Source organism: Crinia signifera, chromosome 6 (assembly GCF_055691185.1).
Source record: "Crinia signifera chromosome 6, ASM5569118v1, whole genome shotgun sequence".
Taxonomy (NCBI): Eukaryota; Metazoa; Chordata; class Amphibia; order Anura; family Myobatrachidae; genus Crinia; species Crinia signifera.
Window position 1 is genome coordinate 68,033,389 of NC_139222.1, and position 22,092 is coordinate 68,055,480.

Here is a 22,092-nt window from a genome sequence, read left to right on the forward strand (position 1 = left end):
ACGCAACAGGTGGAATTATAGAAATTGCTAAAACATGCACACAAAAGCAGAATTTGCACACAACAAAGAAAAGCACTTGTCGGCTTAAAGGAATTCACAATCAGCCAATCTGAAGTAACTAGATATCCCTGGGGAGCATTATTAGAAGTGCAATGGGCAGGTGGTTGTTGGACATATTCCCACTGGGCTACATACTGTAACTGACAGACATTTTGGGAAATCTATTTATTTTCTGGTGTCAAGAGCTATAGGTGCATGTGGTCTGGGAGTGACTGTGTGTGTGGTGTATTATTTACTGAAGTAGGGCTCCTACTGGTTCATTTACTGGTTCTTCAGGGCTCCTTTATCTATGTGAGGCAGAGCCCTATACAGTCAATGATGTTTTAGTGAATGCATTGGGAGAGGGGTGTGTCACTGTTCTGGTGTTTGCATTGCATGGAAGAGGACTGGTGGTTCTTGATGAACTGATCATGTATGGGATGAAAGAAGCTGTGGAGGGAGCCTGAGAGGTAATTCAGTGAAGAGCAGGATCACCTTCTGCAGCAGTCCAACACACTCATGTACTAAGCTTTAATCCTATGGAGAATATCATATGCTGGCAGTCAGGAGAGCTGCAAGTACCAGCCACATCCAAGAGTTTTACCCTGTTATAGCACTACTTGCAACCCCAGCTATTGTCTGTGTTATTGTTATTATCACCAATACTCCCAGCTGTTAGTGTTATTTTCTACTATCCCCTGCCCAGCTGTCATTCCTGTCCCTAGTACTATTGCCCCACTGACATGCTTAACTACTAATGATACCCCTCCCATCTTTCATTTGTCCTCACTATTACTGCCACCCACCTATCTTGTGTCACTAATACACCAAAGTACCTTTTTTTTGGGGGGGGGGGGGAGAAGGGATAAGGTAAGTTAACCTTTACCACTTTTATTAATGCATCGTAGACCAAAGAAGCTTTTACTTTAATTACTGTGGTAAATTAAACATAAAAACTGACCATATCAAAAGGGAAAGCCCATTAGGTGTATTTAATGCCACGTTGAAGGGGGTTTGAACAGCATGGCTTATTTTCATTTCGGAAAAGCCATCCTCGCCATCCAACCCCCTTCCCGTATTCAATGTTTGCCCAGAATCATCGCCGTCAGAGGACAGCGAGGATCCCCTTAAAAGACGAGGTTTGCCACAAATGTGGCGAGTCTGCTGCATTTTGTGGCGAGCCTCGCTGTTTGGATGGCCACACTCGCCGTTTCCACCTTGCCGAATGGAACCAGTGAGGTGGAAACAGAGAGTGAATGGGAGGGCGTTCAGTACTCTGACGGCGAGCTATCGGCACTGCTTGCTGTCAGGGGCATTTAATACCCATACATGTGTTCTATAGATAAACCATCTTTAAAGGATGGCCAGCTGCATGGGGTCCAATCCCGTGTGCTTGCCCCAGACTAAACTTTGCTAGCTATCCTTTGACATTAACAGAGTGGATTGGCACCATCCCATTGATAAAAACAATGTAGGCAATATGTGTGTCTCAGTACCAGTACGTATAAAATCTCAGATTTGCAAACATGCTTTTTATTCACTTGGCCTACATTATAATTTTGTTGTTTACACTAAATCCTAAATGCCACCTTGTTAGTTGGCCCTTTTGCCTACTAAATCAGGCCTGTCCTGTTGAAATTTCAATAGTGAGTATGGGGCTGGAGAGTTGGCGTGGGGAGTTTGTGTTCAGCTGATTCATAGAATTTAGAGGCACAAGGTAAGGGTGGTAGTAGTACAGTGGTAATGTATAACCTGCTGCATCCAAATTCTTCCTGTCCTTTTTGTATTTATATTAACTAGGGGGAGGGGCCCTAAACTGCACACCCTGGACATATGAGGTGCTACCTGCTGAGACTTGTAGTGCAGCAAGCAGGAGGAGGAGTTTGCAGGTGCACACTAAATATATATGCTTTTAATATCTTTTTTAAATTCAATGATTTTTATTGAAATTTTTAGATACAATAAACATATTCCCCCTCCCCCTGCGTGGACAGTAAATGTAACAAACACTAACATCAGATCCCGCATAGTTGGTAGATCAGCATCCATAGGGTATACATACAATAAAATACAGTCGATCTGTTAATAGCAATGAGAGACCATACGGAGACATGAAAAAAAAAAGTATTGCATTACAGGATATGTGAACTACCAACGTCCAAAGGCGCCATTTGGACTGGTGGCAGTAAGGGATATATAATTCACAAAGATATATGGTAAAATGTCTCACTAAAATGTGCCATATGCTAAAAGCAATGTAAAGACAATCTAGAAAAGATTGTTGCAAGACCAGATGTCCGAGCAAACAGGAAGTATAAAAAAAAATATATATATATACATACATATATACACATACATACATATATATATATACATATATATACATACACATACACATATATACACATACATAAAAAAATAGGAAATAAAACTTAATTACCACTACCTAAAGTACTGCCTACATTACCCAAAGCAAAACCCCCCAAAATAACCCAAAACAAACCTCTCCAAAACCCCCCACCCTGTATGACCTAACCCCAACCTAGGTATACTTGGATCCCTAACAGCCCACCACCCCCCCCCCCCCCCCCCCCCCCCGAACTAACTATGCTACCCAACACGGAAAAGAGATAAATTAGTGGCCATCAGCTATATTTGCTAACCTAGCCTAAAAAACCTAATTCACCCCTTTCTCCCACCCTCTACGCTACCATACCTATCTAAACACCCCCTCCCTCCCCCCCCCCCATATAATGATCGGATAATAAGCGGATGGGTTAACTGGGGCCATGGCTTGGTAATATTCAAGGATTGTAATCGTCTGTGGAGAACCCGTCTCTCCCTCCGAAAACAGGATATCTTATTAACTAGCATAGGAATAACTGCACAATTGAAAATAGCAAAACATTTCCAATTTGGTCATGCCCGCATGAGAATATATATTCAGAAGGTACACATAAACAGGAGCTGTAAGGGCCTCAGGATTGGTACACTGAGGTAGAACTAAAAAAAACGTACAGTTTTCATAAGAAAAACTGAGCGGACTCTAATAAGGAAAAGTAATAAGCAAGACAGGACTGACACACCTATACATAACAAGCACAAGAGTCTATTAATCCGGCCAATCCTCCGCCAGCAACGGAGATGTATATAGAGCAACCCAGTCGATCAGCTGAAAATATACAATGATGTCCGTATCCCCATCTCCAGGCTTTCGAGGATAAACTGAAAAACAGCCAGAGTATTTAAACATTAAAGTCCCGAATCTAGTCCCCTCCATCAGCAGCAGAGAAGGGTTTCTGAGGTGGCCCACAACCACCTTATCTCCAGACTTTCGATAGGTAATGGGAAAACAACCACGATATTGAGAGATCAAGTTCCAGGATCTAGAAATTCCCATCAATAGGACAGATGGAGGCTTACGGAATTTAAAGCAGTCCTCAACAGGAGGAGTTGGGATGGTGTCAAAGGGGGTGGAGGACTCCTCTTCCTGAGCAGGAGGATGCATAAGTTGAGCCGGTGAAAAAGACTTGTGGACCGCAACTTCAGGATTTAGAGGAACATCGATAGCTTCAAGTTGAGCAAGGAGCCTCTGACAGGAGGCATTTACGGCATGGAGGATTTGATGCACAAAGCTTGACATTATACGTAGTGAAGTGGTACCCAGTCCTGGCTACAATGGTGGTGGCTAGCACACTGCCAGGGTTTTCCACGGGTCTGTCAAGGATAGTGTCTCCAGACCTGAAGTGCCACAGAAGAAGTCAACGGCAGGGTATAGCTTGTGTAGATGATTAGAAATAGATTACCTGCAGGGGCCAGAGATAGTCAGCACCCTCCCGCAATATACAGTATAATAGTGCTGGGTATTCACGTGTGACAAAATGGCGCTTGTCAAATAGGTGCAACAGAAAGTTGGAGACGTCAGGTGGGAGTAATGATACTAGTAAATGTCCCAGGTAGCAGAACTAATTATGTAACACTACAGGTTGTGCCTAGGAGGCAAGCAGCACACCGCCCTGACTATCAGTCAGAATGTTCCCATCACTTAAAATGCAGGTATAAAGTATAGGTGTTGCAATTATAGATACACTAGTAGCAGGCCACCCAGCAGGATTGTAGAAGCCTGTGAGGCAAGTGCTGGAGGATTCCTCCAACAGAAGTTGTAGATACACTTTTAGCTGTCCACCCAGCAGGATTGTGCAATTCTAATAAACAAGTGCAGGAGGTTGTCTCTGATGACAGCTGCAAATACACTATTAGCTGATCTCCCAACAGAATTATATAGGTCTGTGGAGCAAGTGCAGGCGGATGCCTCTGGTGGAGTTTGAGGTTCAGCTATCAACTGACCACCCAGCAGGCCTCACAGGTCTGTTCAATGATTACAGGGGGATGCCTCTGGTAAGCCCACCAAAGCTGCATGTATCACACAGCAGCCCTTCTATATTGGCGGCCACAAGACAGCCCCGTCTTCCAGGCTCTGCGCCGTGCCCCCCAGGTCAGTCACTGTGTATAGGCGCAGTCTCCTCAGCAGGGGACAAGGTCTAGCGTCCAGGTCCGCTCAGCCTGCAGGTACCGTCGGGTAGCCTCCGCGGGACCCCCAGCCGCAAGGAGCGCCCCAGACAAAGACACCCAAGATGGCGCCTGTGCAGGATTATCAGGGAGAGGACGCCAGGCCGGAGAGCCGGTGCGATGTACAGCAAGCCCGCAGCCGGTCCACAGGTAGCTCCGCAGATGCAGGGGACCCTCCGGAGCTGTGTTGAGTGGGTGAGGGGGTCACCAAGGATCTTTTAGGCAGGATATTTGCAGGATTTGTACGGAGCACTCTTACCCTCCGTCCGTTCACGCGCCCGTCCAAGCCACGCCCCATGCTTTTAATATCTTGCTATATTGCATTTGAGGTTATTAGCATAGTAATGGCCATTAGTATGGGCTTGTCCACCGCATCCAGGTTACCTCAATAGGACAAGTCCCTAACACTACTCTGGGACAGGTCCAGGGCACAGGGCCCCCCAGGCCAGCCCAGCAAAACCACCCCATGGCATCACATTAGTGTGAAATTAAAGTGATAGTAAAAGGGATAGGGGAAATTATATGTGATAGGACTTACCTAGGTAAGAAGTAATAATAAATGTGAAGGGTGCTACATATATATTAAACAAACTAAAGGGGTGATTGAAAGTGTACGATGTGATGCCATGGAGCAGCCCAGCAACAGCAGCCCAAAGAGCCCAGCGCACAAAACACAGTCCCACAGACCAACACTCAGCATATATATACAGTAGGACTTACCCTCATAGTGCCAAGCTGAGGTGTGCAGTCTTGAATGTTGGGACTCCAACCTAATTAAAATCAATCTGGGACAGGTGGGTGGGGTGCTAGTTAAGGAGGAAGGCGTCTCTAGTTCCTTCCAGTGTGTATGAATACACAATATATAGTACATAGGGGGAGGGGCCCTAAACTGCACACCCTGGACATATGAGGTGCTACCTGCTGAGACTTGTAGTGCAGCAAGCCAGGAGGAGGAGTTTGCAGGTGCACACTAAATATATATGCTAGACCTTTTAATATCTTGCTATATTGCATTTGAGGTTATTAGCATAGTAATGGCCATTAGTATGGGCTTGTCCACCGCATCCAGGTTACTTCAATAGGACAAGTCCCTAACACTACTCTGGGACAGGTCCAGGGCACAGGGCCCCCCAGGCCAGCCCAGCAGAACCACCCCATGGCATCACATTAGTGTGAAATTAAAGTGATAGTAAAAGGGATAGGGGAAATTATATGTGATAGGACTTACCTAGGTAAGAAGTAATAATAAATGTGAAGGGTGCTACATATATATTAAACAAACTAAAGGGGTGATTGAAAGTGTACGATGTGATGCCATGGAGCAGCCCAGCAACAGCAGCCCAAAGAGCCCAGCGCCCCAAACACAGTCCCACAGACCAACACTCAGCATATATGTACAGTAGGACTTACCCTCATAGTGCCAAGCTGAGGTGTGCAGTCTTGAATGTTGGGACTCCAACCTAATTAAAATCAATCTGGGACAGGTGGGTGGGGTGCTAGTTAAGGAGGAAGGCGTCTCTAGTTCCTTCCAGTGTGTGTATGAATACACAATATATAGTACATAGGGGGAGGGGCCCTAAACTGCACACCCTGGACATATGAGGTGCTACCTGCTGAGACTTGTAGTGCAGCAAGCAGGAGGAGGAGTTTGCAGGTGCACACTAAATATATACGCTAGACCTTTTAATATCTTGCTATATTGCATTTGAGGTTATTAGCATAGTAATGGCCATTAGTATGGGCTTGTCCACCGCATCCAGGTTACCTCAATAGGACAAGTCCCTAACACTACTCTGTGACAGGTCCAGGGCACAGGGCCCCCCAGGCCAGCCCAGCAGATTTATATTAACCCAGATTTTTGTGTAGTCATATATTTTCAGCTTCAGTTTTGTTTCCCACCCCAATTGATTCACCTTGCTTCAGTAATGAGAATAAACCGCCATCTAGGAACGCTGACTGCTGAAACTAATAAAGATGTATGTTTGAGCCTGAACAGCTAGGATGCTTTGGGAATCAGTCTTCCTGTTTTTGGCACTTTAAACCTAACCGCACTGCTTAACCCAATCAATGCCAAATTTAAATGGTTCTTTAATTTTTCAATTAATTGACAGCATTCTCATCTGTCCTGCTTTCTAAATGCTAAGTTTTCACTTTGTTTTTATACCTTTAAGTATTTTTAAGGTAATTTTTAAGTTGATGAGTGATCTCAGTATTGAATTGTTCATTTAGGTTTTGTGGGGAGATTATGGAAGAAAAAATTCAATATTGCAGCGCAGACCCTTCTAATCGCCATTTTAGAATTTGCCAAGAATTAAAACTGTAGGCCGCACATAGCCTTCCCACTCGGTGCGTATGCTGAATAATGATTGGTCAGTGAGCTGCTCAGGCTAGTATCGGTTGTTAAGAATGCAAGTTATTTAACCTTAGTATTCTTTTGACAGGTGTGAACAGAAGCTTGGGTATAAGATCTAGTAGGAAGGATACACCAGAAATACCTATCTGATGTGGTGTGGCCTTTTGACTGGGTACTATGGTGATGTTGCTCACCATGGTTAGTGTCAACCAATCAACCCTGTTAAAATAAATTAATACTCTAGACCAGCGGTTCTCAAACTGTGGGTCCTGACCCCAAAGTAGGTCCCGACCTTCTCAGCATAGGGTTGCGACTCCTTGTTGCTGACCATCAGGCTGATAAATATTCTAATCTTAGTCAGTGATTTAAGGAGTCTGAAAACTCTGTTGCATTGTCTGTTATTTTAGACTCCTCCCATTAGTTTGTGCCTCCACAATGCTGCCATGTATGTGCTGTCTACTGACTACACACGTGATGTGATGACGTTCTGCAGTAACTTGCTGGGATCCTGTCATTATTTTTATTTTCTGATGGGGTCCCAGAGCAAAAAAGTTTGAGGACCTCTGCTCTAGAGAAATGCTGCATCCACACAAGCATAAATCATATATTTGTACAAATATGTAGGGCAGACTAGATGGACCAAGTGGTTCTTATTTGCTGTCAAATCCTATATAACATATTCATAGCATAAAAATATGTTGTGATAAATGTTTAATTGTTTTTATATCATAAATGACATTCATTTTTTTTGCAGAAACAATTTAATCTTTATAAACTTTTTTTTTTAAAGATAAATTCAAAGATAAATTCTCAATAGAAAATAAGGGCAATCTCCTGTTCTGCGTACCTGGCCACCAGCGTGGTACTGTAAAATGTTACTATGGGGCCCCTACATTTGTAGTTCTGCTGCCTGAAGGAAATGCAGTAAACATATTGACATATATTCACCAAACCCGGCAAAATCTCACCTTAACTCTTTTCCGGCCATACTGTCTACCCCATTTGTATCACCCTTGTTTGTCTGCCCCTCTTCATTAGAAGGTAAGCTCTCACGAGCAGGGTCCTCTTCCCTCATGTGCTTTTCCTTCTTAAACATCTTTGATGTCACCAAATCCTGCGGGTTTTTCAGTCACGCTCATACTTATTTCAGTGTCCTCTGCTGATGCAGCTATAGTACCCTGTACTCTATTGTATTCAACTGTAAAGGTGGCCATACATGCTGCGATAGCAGAGTGCGATTCGCGCTCCCGTGGGTATCGCATTGCACAGTACAAAAAGTATGTGCTGCACATACTTTTTGTACTGCTTTCGGATCGCATCACATGCACATTTCATGCAAAACGCATGCGATAAGTTCTAGCCCATAATGCATGCGATTCTCGCAGCGTGTATGGGCACCTCAAGTCACTGTTTTGCTTATTTATGTACTCTGTAATTGGGCACTGCGGATACCTTATGGTGCCATATAAATAAAGGATAACAAATAACAAACACACCTAAAACCTTTAATTTAGAATGGGTCTTCTCTCTAAATAAATATCTTTTGCAAATGTTAACTGGATTTTTATCTAAACATTAAGTTGTGCGGTTTGTATTTCTATTTAACTTGGACAAAAGCAAAATATTTGAATTGTCTTATGTTCAACATAAAACCAGGTTTAGCTGTAAATCACAGAGATGACCGTTACATCTAGTAAATAATAAAAATGAAAATACTAGGAAGGAAAATAGAAAATTACCCTCGGCTTTCTCCCCTCTCGCAGTGTCCCTTCTTCCCAAGTCACCCTGTTTGTGCTGAACTGGCAGATTTGCACATTTGTCAGCAAGAAAGCGCTTCAGCTCATCTTTATGAAGCCAAAGTGGTTTCTTGTTAGCTAAGCAGCAAGCTGCAGCAGAGAGGGCCTGATTTTGACAACATAATTTACATCTTTGTGGGAAAGTATTGCTGGCAGCTGAACTAATTTGTGCAGGATTAGGTTTGCTTGTCTTTTCTGCTGCTTAACCGCGTTATCTATCAGGGGCCCATTTTCAAATATCACTTTTCAAGTGCGCCCTGGAGAGGTGGAATTGATCGGGAATAGAGAGAGCAAAATTGCTCCAATAACTTTACAGTGAAAACAATTACTAAATCATATAGATGTGAGTAATTCTGAAAAGCAGAAAGAGATGTCAGTGCTGACATCCCTCCGATGCTCACTGAAATTATAATTAAAGGCAATAGCTGAGCTGAATGAATATATTTTATTTTTTTTTATCTATTTTAGCTTTCAATTTTCCATGGGTTTAGTCTTAATTTATTTATTTTTGCCTCAGGGGACTGTGTATTGAAAAGGAAATGATTGATTTTTGCACGTGTAATTAACCTTCAAATTATAAAACTAGGAATCTAATCTTCATAAATGTTCTATAAGGATCCCAAAATTGGTCTGTTGTCTCTGTGTTTTGGAGACCCATTAATTTGAAAAGTTATAACCCTTGATGTAACTATACCAGCAGTAATAACATAAAAAAAACTATTTCTTTCTTTGGGATATACAGTATTTTCATCTTGCACTTTTTTAATTAGGAATTCCTAGGAGAAGACAATTGTAGGGATACGGAATCTAAACAGTTTTCTGGTTGACTTGCAAGATTTCACAGCCTTGCGAGTCCACTAAAGGCTCGGAAGCCGTGATCCCCCACGTGGCTGCGAATGGGTGATTTGCATAATCATCCATTCGCAGCCGAGAAGAAATCCTTCGATGGTGACCATCAAATTATTTCTCCAGCACTCGCAGATCAGAGACACCTCTATGGTGTCTCTGATCTGCGAGCGCCCTGTGCGGGAAGCAAACAGGCAGCTGACATCCGCTGATGTTAGCTGCCCGCCCCCCGCACCCGCGTCACCGGGCGATTACTATGGGAATGCCCAGCATATTCATAGGAACGCCCATGAAATGCTGAGTGTTCCCATGGGGTGTGAGCAGGATGGCAAACATGTAGTTCGTCATGCCCGCTTGCATCCTGCACATGCACAGAAATGCACAAAACATTGCAAAAATATCATTGCTGCAGTCGCACCAAACAGCCCATCGGCACATTAAGGGGGTTAATATAGTTGATTCGGTCCCCTGTGCGTTCACACGGGGACCGAATCAACTATAATAACCCCCTTTATGTGTCGATGCGCTGTTTGGTGCGACTGCAGTAATTATACTTTTGCAATGAGACCTCAATATTATATATGAAGCGAGGCACCGGGCCCGCTGTGTGGCGAGCGCAGCGAGCCCACAGGGGGGGGGGTGTGATCCTAGTCCCCCCCCCCCCCCGTCGCGATTTAGGCGTCGGGATTTTGAACGCTGGGATTCCGACCGCCGGGATTTAGTACCAATCCCATCTGTCGACCTCCAAGACAGGATTGTATTGAGGCACAAATCTCGGGATGGGTACAGAAAAGTATCTGCTGCTTTAAAGGTCCCAATGAGCACAGTAAATTAAAGAAATTCCGATCACCAGGACTCTCCCTAGAGCTGGCCTGCCATCTAAACTGAGTGATCTGGGGATAAGGGCCCTAGTCAGGGAGGTGACAAAGAACCCTATGGTCATTCTATCAGAGCTACAGCTTTCCTCTGTGGAGTGAGGAGAGCCTTCCAGAAGGACAACCATCTCTGCAGCAATCCACCAATCATACCTGTATGGCAGAGTGGGCCAGACGGAAGACACTCCTTAATAAAAAGCTCATGGCAGCACATGGAGTTTGACAAAATGCACCTGAAGGACTCTCAGACCATGAGAAACAAAATTCTCTTATCTGATGAGATAAAGATTGAAATCATTGGTGTGAATGCCAGGCATCATGTTTGGCGGAAAACACCGCTCATCACCTGTGAAATAGCAAAGATTAAGTAGATTAATTTTGAGATTAGGAACATGTTTGTTACCTGTAATTATACTAGTAAGAAAAGAGTAAATTACTTATTCTTTTAATATGTTTGGGCAGTATGTATGTGGGAAATATTTTTTGTCTTAGCATATTCTACTGATGAATTGTCGCTACTATTCTGTAGGAGATAATTAATTGCCTTCAGTTCAGGGGTGTAATAATACAATTAATTATGCTAGCAGCTCTTGTCAGGGAATTCTTAACTGGGCACCTTTTGCTATAGCTGAGCTAATGTAAGGCTGCTTGAAATTTGCATAATGCAGAGCTTGGCTAGTGTCTTAACCTTTTCACTCCCGAAGGTCATGTCCTGCAGTGTGTAACTTCATATCTAAACCTTTTTACATGTATACACATGTATTTATAAGTAAATACACATACATAAGTTGTTTTTTAATCTCTCTGGTAATTTTATTTAATTCAAAAGGCACAGTACCATCATCAGCTGGGGTGCCATAAAAAGTGACTAAGTTGACAAAGTTTCGGAGGATCATAAGGGACTTGTGTTGTACCTGATCTGCTAATCCCAGTAATTTCTGCTGATTGCAGCTGTGCAAGTTACTTCTCCCCATGGATGCCTTTTGAAGGACAGAATGATCTTTGGAAAATAATTTATATTTGAATGACTTTTATGTGCATATAAATTCTGGTCCTGTATGCATCCTTCTGAATCTGCTCATATATTATATTCACTTATGTTTGCACATAGGCCCTATACTTGGGGTTGGCCCGTTTGCCCGCTTACTGTATATCCACTAGCATTGTTGCATTAAACTACACTACATTGGTACCACTGGTTACATTTTTATTTATTTTATTTAACATTAAGATATATACACAGTTGAGTCAGCATTATTATGACCACCTCCTACATTTTGATGTAGCCCATTTATGCCTCTTTTCCACCACACAAGCCCGTCGCACCCAATATTTTGTACCTGGGTGCAGCCTGGCTTGCGAACCCTTTTCCACTAGTGTCCCCACCCAGCATATTGCCGGGTGGGTGACATCAGCGGAGGTGGGTCCTGAGTCGCCACTTAGTGAAAAGGGCATCTCCCAGCGCCAGCTATTGCACTGCCTCGGACCGGGAATTTTTTTTACCAAGGACGTGCAAAATCCTGGGTTATTTTTGCTAGTGGACAAGGGATGTTAGTCGGACATATCTGTTTTTAGATTATGTATTATATGGAGGTAAAACTCTTTATAATAGAGCTGCAGTGAAATATTATGTTAATACTAAAAAGTGAATCTCGCCATCATGTCTGGGAAAAAATTACATTTTGTGATTTAGTAGTCCGCTGATTTATACATCATTTAATCGCCTATTGAACAATGCTATGGTATGCATTTGATTTTTGTAGGCCAGCTCTAACACTATATTTAATAGAAATCTGTCCGTTGGGCAATTTCGTCGCTATTGGATTCACTGTTTACAGTGATGAACTCTATTCATTATACAGCTGTCACCACTAATATGAACAAATCATCATAACCCAACAGACCACAATAAACCCCATACAAAATCCAATCAAAATAGCTGAAGTGCTATCATGTGTAAGGTATCCTTTATAAATCAGCATAGTTTCAAAGTCTGTAACAGAATCACATGTAAGCAGGTAAAGAGAATTAATGGGGTCTACACACGTAGCGATTTAGGGGAACTTTCTAAGCAATCTCCCTAGATCGCTTAGAAAATGCCCCTACATCTCTCCGTGTGTGGGGGCCATAGCGATAGTGATGCGCAGCCCCATACGTTGCTATCGCCTGCCGATTAATATCCAGCATGCTGGAAATTAATCGTTCAGGGCCAGTGTTCTCACTGGAGAACACTGTCCCTGACAGATCGCTCAGCACACAGCGATGAACCATCACTGTGTGCTGAGTGATCTTGCCGAGCATTCTGAGTGATCTAGCATCGCACAGAAACCTCAGCGAATCCCCCTGTGTGTAGGCCTCTTAAGAGGTAGAGGTTTACAGATGAAAAATCAGGGACAGATGAGAGGGAGGGGCAATCAAGGGTGGGTGAATATGGATGACAGGCAGACATAGATGAGCGAGAGATGATGGGAAAAGGAACAGAGAAGAGAAAGGAGGTCAACTGGTAGGAAACAAAACTGTTACGGTAGCTAGTGACTTAGCAATGACATGCCCAAAATATTAGTTGTCACACTCTGTTATATTGTGTGAATACCTGGTACTCTGACATCACCTTGTCAGCTGATCTCAGCAGCCTATCACACCCCTACAGCTGAGTGATACTCCCTGTGAGAATTCCCACTGGTGCCAGAAGCAAGGTGTTATTTCCCTGAGCTACATGCTGTTCCTTGTCTCCCATGTCAAGTGAAAGATTCTGTTATCTGGCCCAGAATTGCAGTTGCTGTAATTCCCTGCACTCCAGCTAAGTACTTGTCTGCAAGTAATCAATCCTGCAAATACCTGTTCACCAAGCTCATCCTGCAAACTCCAGTGTTACCTGCCTATACAGCTGACTGCAATCACCATCTGCACAGTACCTGGGGAGATCCACTCTCAGTTTGCTCATTCAGTCTCTGTTCACTGCTTGTTGGTTTCAAGCTCATACCTGAAGTCATCCAGTGCTGCATAGTATTATCAGTGTCCAGTGTCTCAGGTACTCACACCATTCCAGCATTATACCTGTGTGTATCCAGCCTTCTGATTTACTGTTACCGACCTGGCTATCCCTGTGACCTGCAACTGCTAAATCCTTATCTGCACTACACTCCCTGATATCTGGTACTGACCTGGCTATCCCTGTGACCTGCAACTGCTAAATCCTTGTCTGCACTACGCTCCCTGATATCTGGTACTGACCTGGCTATTCCTGTGACAAAGAACCTGCTCAATCCCTGTGTACCTCCAGCCATCTGTTATTTGCTACCGACCCGGCTATACCTGTGACCTGCACCTGCTAAACCCTTGTCTGACTACTGCTACTTCCAGTGTAACCAGCACCTGTACGAGAAGCCTGGGCAGAGGGCCGCGACCGACGTGCCAGGTGCCGCAAAAGCCCAAATCCCGCTTGGAGGGGTCACTGGCAGAAAACCCCTGGCACGGTTAGACTCCGCGCCTCTGCTCAGGTACAGTCAAATTCTCACACAGGTAGTGTCCTCCTCTGTGATCCGTGACAGATTGCTTCTGGCCTAATAAAAATGGACACTGCTGGTCAGACCCAGGTGACAGACCTTCATGTGGACTTAATGAAGATATGTGAGAGGTCGCAAGCATCCATGTTGCATTATTTAGCTGATTGTTTTACCATGGCTTCTCAGTCCCAAAGACTTTTTGCTGACTCAGTTAACCCTTGCATTCCTCCAGTCTTTTCCAATGAATTTGCTGGTAATCTGAAAACAGATGACTCAGTTAAAGGGACCACTCACAATTATTCACAGACCTTCCAGTCACCAGGTATCCAGACTTCTGTGAGACTGAGAGTTTTTGGGCAGATGTTAGAGCAGCTGCAAAAGATATTAATCAGGATTATTCAGTTTCTACCAGAACTTTTTGAAAAAATGCCTGATTCCATTAAAACCCCAGCGCAAGGCACTGCATTTAAGGAGTCTGTTGATTTAGGAGCCCTAAAAACTGAGATAACGTTCTCTGGACAGAAAAGAGAGAGGCATCAGAGCTTTCTAAGGCCCAAGTTGTCGGAAGCTGAACGCCAACGGCGCAAGGAATTGCAACTTTGTCTTTATTGTGCGGGTCCTGATCATTTCATTGAGAATTGCTCCCTGCGCAAATCCAGGAATCAGAGTAATGGCATCAGTGATAAAACATCTCGAGGGTCCTCATCAGTTCCAGTTTGCACCATTCAGACTATGGGTGTTAAGGAGAGTGTCCAAAGAGGAATTCAAGTTCAAGATTGGGGTCCTGTGACAAAAGCACCCAATTACAGGTTTGGACTTCAAAAGAGAGTTTTCAAATCTCTTAAAGTCAGTGGGAAATATGTTCCTGCAACATCAGGAGGAATGACCGATGTTTCTATCGATGATCGGTTCCAAGGCCAAAAACCCGATTCTGAAAACCCTGAAAAGGGTGTTACGTCAGTCCAGCCCCAGGAGGGGGCTCCCTCAGTCCAGCCCCAGGAGGGGGCTCCGTCAGTCCAGCCCCAGGAGGGGGCTCCGTCAGTCCAGCCCCAGGAGGGGGCTCCGTCAATCCAGCCCCAAGAGGGGGCTCCGTCAGTCCAGCCCCAAGAGGGGGCTCCGTCAGTCCAGCCCCAGGAGGGGGCTCCGTCAATCCAGCCCCAAGAGGGGGCTCCGTCAATCCAGCCCCAGGAGGGGGCTCCGTCAATCCAGCCCCAGGAGGGGGCTCCGCCAATCCAGCCCCAAGAGGGGGCTCCGCTAATCCAGCCCCAAGAGGGGGCTCCGCCAATCCAGCCCCAAGAGGGGGCTCCACTAATCCAGCCCCAAGAGGGGGCTCCGCCAATCCAGCCCCAAGAGGGGGTTCCGCCAATCCAGCCCCAAGAGGGGGTTCCGCCAATCCAGCCCCAAGAGGGGGTTCCGCCAAACCAGCCCCAAGAGGGGGTTCCGCCAATCCAGCCCCAAGAGGGGGTTCTGCCAATCCAGCCCCAAGAGGGGGTTCTGCCAATCCAGCCCCAAGAGGGGGTTCTGCCAATCCAGCCCCAAGAGGGGGCTCTGCCAATCCAGCCCCAAGAGGGGATTCTGGCCTTCCAGCCCGAGGAGGGGCCTCAGAGCATCATACCCCAAGAGCGCCCTCAGAGTATGGTGTCCCAAGATGGATCATTGTGTGGCGTGCCCCAAGATGGATCATTGTGTGGCGTGCTCCAAGATGGATCAGTGTGCCATGCACCAGGAGGGGTCACAGTATGCCATGCCCCAGGAGAGATCTCCAGTCCCAGTAGGGTATCTGGTCTTGTAGACCTAGGAAGGGCATCTGAATTTGTAACTCCAGAAGGGGTGTATGATTTTTTTTCTCCAGGATGGGCAGCTGAGCTTCTAATGCCAGGGGAGATGTCTGAGTTGGCAGTTTCAGGAAGTGACTCCAGTGCCTCCAGTCCTAGTTCAGTTCTGTCTATACAGTCAAGTGGAAACCTTCCAATACTGGGTCCCAAAAAAGAAGTAAAGTTTTCTGAAATGAATAATATTCCAGCAGTTGTGGACTCTTCATTTGATTCTCTGCCTAGAAGTTTAGAGGATGGTCGACCATCCGTTTATTTCGATGGAGATCTGGATCAGTTTTATGCATTGGTTCGTCAATATCTTGCCGATGTGGATTCGGGATTGCTGACATCGCTTTCTTCTTCCAAGGTTGTGAAATATTTCCTTTTGGCCTTTAGGGGTAAGGCTTTGGATTGGGCTAACCCACTCATAGAGACCAAGGATCCTATTTTAGAAGATCTCTCAGCTTTTACTGAAGCAGTTCTACAAAGGTTTGCTCCAAAAGCATCAAGATCTGTACCAGGTCCACAGTCTGCTATTTTGAGACTCGGGGTTGCTTCCTTGGTCTCTCTTCATGACGACTCCTCTAGGTATTCTGGTTCTTTGGATTCTTCATACATTTCTGATACTACTGTCAAAAAGAAAAACATGGTTCTAACACTAGACCAGGACTCTGATTCTGATTTTGATCCCGTAATGGATGAAGCACCGTTTCCTGGTGGTCCTATATTTCGGAAAGCAGTTTTTGTTGAACCGGAGATTCCACCTCTTCCAAGTAGATCAAGACGTTCCCGAGGAGGGAAGAAGAGTCGTCGAAAGCATTAATTGCTACCAGTCCAAGGGGTGTCCGGAGGCCACCCATTCAGGGGGGAGTAATGTCACACTCTGTTATATTGTGTGAATACCTGGTACTCTGACATCACCTTGTCAGCTGATCTCAGCAGCCTATCACACCCCTACAGCTGAGTGATACTCCCTGTGAGAATTCCCACTGGTGCCAGAAGCAAGGTGTTATTTCCCTGAGCTACATGCTGTTCCTTGTCTCCCATGTCAAGTGAAAGATTCTGTTATCTGGCCCAGAATTGCAGTTGCTGTAATTCCCTGCACTCCAGCTAAGTACTTGTCTGCAAGTAATCAATCCTGCAAATACCTGTTCACCAAGCTCATCCTGCAAACTCCAGTGTTACCTGCCTATACAGCTGACTGCAATCACCATCTGCACAGTACCTGGGGAGATCCACTCTCAGTTTGCTCATTCAGTCTCTGTTCACTGCTTGTTGGTTTCAAGCTCATACCTGAAGTCATCCAGTGCTGCATAGTATTATCAGTGTCCAGTGTCTCAGGTACTCACACCATTCCAGCATTATACCTGTGTGTATCCAGCCTTCTGATTTACTGTTACCGACCTGGCTATCCCTGTGACCTGCAACTGCTAAATCCTTATCTGCACTACACTCCCTGATATCTGGTACTGACCTGGCTATCCCTGTGACCTGCAACTGCTAAATCCTTGTCTGCACTACGCTCCCTGATATCTGGTACTGACCTGGCTATTCCTGTGACAAAGAACCTGCTCAATCCCTGTGTACCTCCAGCCATCTGTTATTTGCTACCGACCCGGCTATACCTGTGACCTGCACCTGCTAAACCCTTGTCTGACTACTGCTACTTCCAGTGTAACCAGCACCTGTACGAGAAGCCTGGGCAGAGGGCCACGACCGACGTGCCAGGTGCCGCAAAAGCCCAAATCCCGCTTGGAGGGGTCACTGGCAGAAAACCCCTGGCACGGTTAGACTCCGCGCCTCTGCTCAGGTACAGTCAAATTCTCACACAGGTAGTGTCCTCCTCTGTGATCCGTGACAGATTGCTTCTGGCCTAATAAAAATGGACACTGCTGGTCAGACCCAGGTGACAGACCTTCATGTGGACTTAATGAAGATATGTGAGAGGTCGCAAGCATCCATGTTGCATTATTTAGCTGATTGTTTTACCATGGCTTCTCAGTCCCAAAGACTTTTTGCTGACTCAGTTAACCCTTGCATTCCTCCAGTCTTTTCCAATGAATTTGCTGGTAATCTGAAAACAGATGACTCAGTTAAAGGGACCACTCACAATTATTCACAGACCTTCCAGTCACCAGGTATCCAGACTTCTGTGAGACTGAGAGTTTTTGGGCAGATGTTAGAGCAGCTGCAAAAGATATTAATCAGGATTATTCAGTTTCTACCAGAACTTTTTGAAAAAATGCCTGATTCCATTAAAACCCCAGCGCAAGGCACTGCATTTAAGGAGTCTGTTGATTTAGGAGCCCTAAAAACTGAGATAACGTTCTCTGGACAGAAAAGAGAGAGGCATCAGAGCTTTCTAAGGCCCAAGTTGTCGGAAGCTGAACGCCAACGGCGCAAGGAATTGCAACTTTGTCTTTATTGTGCGGGTCCTGATCATTTCATTGAGAATTGCTCCCTGCGCAAATCCAGGAATCAGAGTAATGGCATCAGTGATAAAACATCTCGAGGGTCCTCATCAGTTCCAGTTTGCACCATTCAGACTATGGGTGTTAAGGAGAGTGTCCAAAGAGGAATTCAAGTTCAAGATTGGGGTCCTGTGACAAAAGCACCCAATTACAGGTTTGGACTTCAAAAGAGAGTTTTCAAATCTCTTAAAGTCAGTGGGAAATATGTTCCTGCAACATCAGGAGGAATGACCGATGTTTCTATCGATGATCGGTTCCAAGGCCAAAAACCCGATTCTGAAAACCCTGAAAAGGGTGTTACGTCAGTCCAGCCCCAGGAGGGGGCTCCCTCAGTCCAGCCCCAGGAGGGGGCTCCGTCAGTCCAGCCCCAGGAGGGGGCTCCGTCAGTCCAGCCCCAGGAGGGGGCTCCGTCAATCCAGCCCCAAGAGGGGGCTCCGTCAGTCCAGCCCCAAGAGGGGGCTCCGTCAGTCCAGCCCCAGGAGGGGGCTCCGTCAATCCAGCCCCAAGAGGGGGCTCCGTCAATCCAGCCCCAGGAGGGGGCTCCGTCAATCCAGCCCCAAGAGGGGGCTCCGCCAATCCAGCCCCAAGAGGGGGCTCCGCTAATCCAGCCCCAAGAGGGGGCTCCGCCAATCCAGCCCCAAGAGGGGGCTCCACTAATCCAGCCCCAAGAGGGGGCTCCGCCAATCCAGCCCCAAGAGGGGGTTCCGCCAATCCAGCCCCAAGAGGGGGTTCCGCCAATCCAGCCCCAAGAGGGGGTTCCGCCAAACCAGCCCCAAGAGGGGGTTCCGCCAATCCAGCCCCAAGAGGGGGTTCTGCCAATCCAGCCCCAAGAGGGGGTTCTGCCAATCCAGCCCCAAGAGGGGGTTCTGCCAATCCAGCCCCAAGAGGGGGTTCTGCCAATCCAGCCCCAAGAGGGGGCTCTGCCAATCCAGCCCCAAGAGGGGATTCTGGCCTTCCAGCCCGAGGAGGGGCCTCAGAGCATCATACCCCAAGAGCGCCCTCAGAGTATGGTGTCCCAAGATGGATCATTGTGTGGCGTGCCCCAAGATGGATCATTGTGTGGCGTGCTCCAAGATGGATCAGTGTGCCATGCACCAGGAGGGGTCACAGTATGCCATGCCCCAGGAGAGATCTCCAGTCCCAGTAGGGTATCTGGTCTTGTAGACCTAGGAAGGGCATCTGAATTTGTAACTCCAGAAGGGGTGTATGATTTTTTTTCTCCAGGATGGGCAGCTGAGCTTCTAATGCCAGGGGAGATGTCTGAGTTGGCAGTTTCAGGAAGTGACTCCAGTGCCTCCAGTCCTAGTTCAGTTCTGTCTATACAGTCAAGTGGAAACCTTCCAATACTGGGTCCCAAAAAAGAAGTAAAGTTTTCTGAAATGAATAATATTCCAGCAGTTGTGGACTCTTCATTTGATTCTCTGCCTAGAAGTTTAGAGGATGGTCGACCATCCGTTTATTTCGATGGAGATCTGGATCAGTTTTATGCATTGGTTCGTCAATATCTTGCCGATGTGGATTCGGGATTGCTGACATCGCTTTCTTCTTCCAAGGTTGTGAAATATTTCCTTTTGGCCTTTAGGGGTAAGGCTTTGGATTGGGCTAACCCACTCATAGAGACCAAGGATCCTATTTTAGAAGATCTCTCAGCTTTTACTGAAGCAGTTCTACAAAGGTTTGCTCCAAAAGCATCAAGATCTGTACCAGGTCCACAGTCTGCTATTTTGAGACTCGGGGTTGCTTCCTTGGTCTCTCTTCATGACGACTCCTCTAGGTATTCTGGTTCTTTGGATTCTTCATACATTTCTGATACTACTGTCAAAAAGAAAAACATGGTTCTAACACTAGACCAGGACTCTGATTCTGATTTTGATCCCGTAATGGATGAAGCACCGTTTCCTGGTGGTCCTATATTTCGGAAAGCAGTTTTTGTTGAACCGGAGATTCCACCTCTTCCAAGTAGATCAAGACGTTCCCGAGGAGGGAAGAAGAGTCGTCGAAAGCATTAATTGCTACCAGTCCAAGGGGTGTCCGGAGGCCACCCATTCAGGGGGGAGTAATGTCACACTCTGTTATATTGTGTGAATACCTGGTACTCTGACATCACCTTGTCAGCTGATCTCAGCAGCCTATCACACCCCTACAGCTGAGTGATACTCCCTGTGAGAATTCCCACTGGTGCCAGAAGCAAGGTGTTATTTCCCTGAGCTACATGCTGTTCCTTGTCTCCCATGTCAAGTGAAAGATTCTGTTATCTGGCCCAGAATTGCAGTTGCTGTAATTCCCTGCACTCCAGCTAAGTACTTGTCTGCAAGTAATCAATCCTGCAAATACCTGTTCACCAAGCTCATCCTGCAAACTCCAGTGTTACCTGCCTATACAGCTGACTGCAATCACCATCTGCACAGTACCTGGGGAGATCCACTCTCAGTTTGCTCATTCAGTCTCTGTTCACTGCTTGTTGGTTTCAAGCTCATACCTGAAGTCATCCAGTGCTGCATAGTATTATCAGTGTCCAGTGTCTCAGGTACTCACACCATTCCAGCATTATACCTGTGTGTATCCAGCCTTCTGATTTACTGTTACCGACCTGGCTATCCCTGTGACCTGCAACTGCTAAATCCTTATCTGCACTACACTCCCTGATATCTGGTACTGACCTGGCTATCCCTGTGACCTGCAACTGCTAAATCCTTGTCTGCACTACGCTCCCTGATATCTGGTACTGACCTGGCTATTCCTGTGACAAAGAACCTGCTCAATCCCTGTGTACCTCCAGCCATCTGTTATTTGCTACCGACCCGGCTATACCTGTGACCTGCACCTGCTAAACCCTTGTCTGACTACTGCTACTTCCAGTGTAACCAGCACCTGTACGAGAAGCCTGGGCAGAGGGCCGCGACCGACGTGCCAGGTGCCGCAAAAGCCCAAATCCCGCTTGGAGGGGTCACTGGCAGAAAACCCCTGGCACGGTTAGACTCCGCGCCTCTGCTCAGGTACAGTCAAATTCTCACACAGGTAGTGTCCTCCTCTGTGATCCGTGACATTAGTCCAGTTATCATCATTATTAACTTTTTCATTATAAGCGCAAATTGTATGGAACATCATGCAGAGAAAATATATAAATCAGTAACAGGGTATAAAAGCATAAATACAGTACACAATGTGAGACCAGAACATTAATTACAAACCTTAATATCACATCACAAACTGGGTTGGATATATAACAGGGGCAAAGGTAGGGCAAGAGCACATAGTGGCAAGTCACAGGTGGTATTCCATTCAGTACACGGTGTCAGATTTGACTACCCTCTGTACCGTAAATCGCGGGTCCGCGGTGAGGGGGCGGGGCTTAAATGACATGATCGTGGCATTTTGCAGCATTTAAACCCTGCCCCCTCTCTGCGGCCCGTGAATCGCATAATTTTCCGGCATGGGGACGGGGCCAGGTGATGTCGGCCTTGCCCCGCCCCCTTACGTGTTGCCTCTCCGGGCTTCTCCCAGAGAGGTGAAATCTCAAGTAGGCAAGTATGCACGGTGTCCCTGTACCCAAGGAATAATTATACTATCCTCTTTAAGTGCAAAAGTAAATGGTCACATATCTCTCAAGGGGAATACATTTATGATCATATTCACCACCCAGTCTCTAATAAGATTCTATTTTTGTCCTCTTTTCACTACAGTGCAATAGTAAAAAGGTAATACTGTTGAAATGTGAAATGAATTTTAAACTCCATTTACACCCTACTGCTGGACCTCTAAATGTGTGATTTGCATAACTAGTTAAAATGATATGGGAGCAGCATATTGATTCAATTCTATC

At 45.9% G+C, this 22,092-nt stretch overlaps 1 protein-coding gene across 1 annotated transcript in view; it reads left to right on the plus strand.

Annotated features, from left to right (window-relative positions):
• LRMDA (leucine rich melanocyte differentiation associated) overlaps nucleotides 1-22,092 on the plus strand; it is a 945,168-nt gene that overhangs the window by 242,384 nt on the left and 680,692 nt on the right. The gene's annotated exons all lie outside the window — the stretch shown is intronic.